Source organism: Molothrus aeneus, chromosome 5, assembly GCF_037042795.1.
Source record: "Molothrus aeneus isolate 106 chromosome 5, BPBGC_Maene_1.0, whole genome shotgun sequence".
Lineage (NCBI taxonomy): Eukaryota > Metazoa > Chordata > Aves > Passeriformes > Icteridae > Molothrus > Molothrus aeneus.
In genome coordinates, this window is record NC_089650.1 from 18,384,869 (window position 1) to 18,388,556 (window position 3,688).

At 42.6% G+C, this 3,688-nt stretch overlaps 1 long non-coding RNA gene across 1 annotated transcript; it reads left to right on the plus strand.

Annotated features, from left to right (window-relative positions):
• Positions 1 to 714: 714 nt before the first annotated feature.
• Positions 715 to 2,389, plus strand: LOC136556756 (uncharacterized). Its single transcript, XR_010783696.1, has 3 exons — positions 715 to 772; positions 1,198 to 1,269; positions 2,281 to 2,389. It is a non-coding gene; the product is annotated as an uncharacterized lncRNA (long non-coding RNA).
• Positions 2,390 to 3,688: the final 1,299 nt, after the last annotated feature.

The following is a 3,688-nucleotide window of genomic DNA, read 5'->3' on the forward strand; positions in this document are numbered from 1 at the left end:
CAGTGCCAGGGCTGGAGCAAAGCCCTGCCACCCCTGGTCTGCTGAACTGTGACTGCAGGAATTTGTTATAAAGTCAGGGAAGGAGGAGAGAGAGGAAGGAGCTGAAGGTCACACAGGATTTTGGTACGTGTGTGACAGCGCAGAGAGGGTGGCATCACTGACAGTGCCAGAAAGAAGGAAAAGGGGCAGATGAGGATGGAGAGATTAGCTGTTGGTTAGCAGGAGCTTCTCCTGGAAACTTCTCCTGGAAATTTGCTCTCCACCTAAAAGCTGTCTGTCCTCAAACAAGGCATGCTATGACACCCCCGAGGCAGTGGGACTGGATCCATACCAGCTTTGCAACCAGGGCAGAGCTGTTCTTGTGCCCTAGGGCTGCATTCTTCCTTCTTGAGTGTACCCCTGGGGCTGCCAGCTTGGCTGTGCACTGCTCTGGGCTTCACCTGTGACCACTTGCTAACACCCAGTGTGAGATGCAATGGTAAAATGGGTTTTCCAGTAACTTTCCTCAACAGATCTCCTATCTCTCACACCAGGAGGGCCAGCATGTCCTCTCAGGACTGGTTTGCACCCAGGCCCAAGCCTGAAGACTCTGCTGCTTTGAGGAAACAGTGGCAGCATATCTCCCACATCCAGAGGAATGAGCAGAAGACAGCAGAAAGAGATGAAAGCATATTGATTAACACCCAGGAGCACCTGAAATCAGAAGGGTGGTGAGAAGCATCACCCCTGAGTATTGAGGCCATCAGGCTGGAGCTGGAGTAGGCAATGACAGGTACACAGAAATAAATGACTCACTCAAAAAAAGGTCAGCCACACTTGATTTGCCAAAGCCAATTTGTGGTGAGTGTACAAGCTGGGACACACAGCAGTGACCACTTTCAGAAGATTTGTTTTGAGGCCACTGTGAATCTCCCTTCTTGGAAACCCTTGCCCTGAGAGCTTTCAGCCAGCAACATCTCACCCTGAGGAGGGCTGGAGGGGGGCACAGGCAGGGGTCTTTATTGGCAGGCAAGGCTGGTCAACAAATGGAAAATTTTAGTGAAATCAAAAACATTAGGAGTTTTGGCTTTTTTTTTTTTTGCAAAACTTCATGTTAGTATTGTTTGCTTCCTCAAAGAGAAAAGAAAAATGCTAGAATTTCAGACCAAAAAAACCCCACTTTTTAATTTTCAATACTTCATTTTCTACCAAATCCAGGTGTGGAAATTGGTGAAGATGGCTTCATGAAGATGGATTGAATGAAGATTCATCTTGGAAAGAATAAAATAGGTAATTTCTAAACATATTAAGGGACAAGTGAGATGATTTTCCACAAGAGTATTTTGTCATGCTGTGTTCCATGTCTCTCTCAGTTTGCACAGAGGGTCATTCCATGAGTACCCACTTAGGACACCCTTTGGTAACAACATCCTCTCAGCAGAATTGTCCTGGGACAGCTCAGATAACAGAACAAAACATTTCTTCTTCTAAAAACAGCTTCCAGGCAGTCTCTGGGCACTCTCAATCTGATTATTTAAGTGGAGTTTGAGTACAAGATGTGATTTGGTCATTACAAACTCCCACCCTTAAATAAATTTACATTGGTGTTTCACAGGAATGTTTACTCCTGCTTCCTTGAGTTCCAGACATTAAACAAATGGGTTTTGCTTAATTAAAAGCACTCTGCAGGGGTGCTCCCTTAGCTGGGAGATGAGAGATGAGGAAAGGAAACAAATGGGGGAAAATTAGATGTATTTCTTCTTCTCTTGAAACTGCAGATTTGTGTCTGGATCTCCCATTCCACAATTTTTTTTAATACATGGCGTTGTTTGCCTTCAGAGTTAAAAATCCATAAAGCAAACCAATTCATTTTAAGTTTCCCATATGGATCTCAAAAAGAACAAGATATTCCTTTGTACTGCAGCACAGTTGGAAGTATTCTGTTTGGTTGGTTCTTCTTCTTTTTTCCTTACATTTTTTCTTTCCCTGCTCTGGCTGGGTGGGAAGTGTTTCTGAAGGATGTTATACCTCTTTCTCCCAAGCAGGACTTTCTGTTCCATGGCAGAGAACAAGCCCAGTTGAGAGGGGTCAGGACATGTAGGGACAAGGGTAGTGTACATGCTGTACTCATGGAGGAGCGCTCTCCAGGATCCTGGGTCCTGAAGGCCTGGGAGCCCCTACAACTCCGTAATTTCCAAGGCAGGTTCATGTGACTCATGCCAGTGGAGCTAAGGTGAATATAAGGTAAAGAAAGATGTGGTGCTACTAGCCTGAGATCCAACTTTCCTTTGCCTCTTCCAGCAGGCAGTTTTGCAGAAGGAAGAGTAGAGCATGCAGGGTAAGTCCTAAGTGGTGTTGCCTCAGAAGAACTCTTCTGAAAATCAGGAGTTACAGGAATTCCTGAGCCAGGAGATGCTTCTGGGTGCTGTGTTTAATAACCACCAAAGAAGCCAGCTACAGCTACTACAACACCTCATCAAGAAATTCCACTGGAGCAATAATGAACATTTTTTGCCAAGATCCAGAGCTCAAGAGAGCTCTTTGTGCTGTCATTTTAACTACATTTTTATACTTGACAGTTTTCAAAACACTATAAAGTTATACAAGAATGAACTGAATGCTGTTCTGCCTATGTTGGATTGTGAGCTGGAGCTCAATTTGGTGTTTCAGCCTAGCCTCTGTATTGCTAGAGAGAGAAATACTCCCTGCACCCTGATGGTGAGCAAAAAATCTTCCCAATCATAAAGGAAATTGAGAAAACAAATAACTCAGTTCTGTTATTATTTATAAAATGAGAATATTTCCTATTCTTATGAAATAACGTGTGAAGCTATTTTCATAGAAAACTTTTGCAGAGCATCTCAGTGCTAAATTCTATGACCAAAAAAAGGTTTCTTGGTGCTTCTGAACAGCTTTTTCTAAATCTAGGTAGTATATAGGATTTTTCACTAGTCTTGGACACTTACTTGGCTCCAGAACACATGGCAAGTCACAGTGTTCTGGAGCCAAATGGTGTTCCTAGAGCCTCTCCTGGTACTGAGCAAATATGCAAGCAAAGGTTACTGTGGAGCATTCACCTTATGAAAATGTTCCTAGAGTGATGGAAGAGGAAAAAGTTTAAACAGCTGTTGAGAAAAGAGGGTTATGCAGGAGTGAAATATTTCACATAATAAGCAAAACTTAAGAAGTAAGCCAAACACCAGGAATAACAAAACAACAGAAAGAAAAGCAGAAATATTTTGAAATACATCAGTGCATCTTCATAGAGATGCCCTTTAATCAACCTAGTGCCATTGGATTTGTTCTCTCCTCACCATTTAAGGAGCTCCTTGCATTTTCTGTGCATCATTGTGACATTGATCCTAGCATGCAATGAGTAATTGTGTTTTCTTTTAGTGAAAATTTCCAGCCCCCAGCTTGGTTTCTTTAGCCATGTTCTTGTAACCATTCTTGAGAGGGTGCCTGATATTGTTCCACTTATTCATTAATAACATGTGTTGTGGCTTTTTCTGATGTAAACATTAGCCAGTCTTTCATTAGGTTTTTAATAAACTTGTCCACCACCACATACATTAAAATGAAAAATTATCAATGACCCCTTTTGCAAGTCATTAATGATGACACGCAATTTGGCTGATGAATCACGGGTTTGCTGTAGATTTAGGCTATGTTTGTGTCCATCTCAGTGGAGTCTGTCCCCTTCTCCATG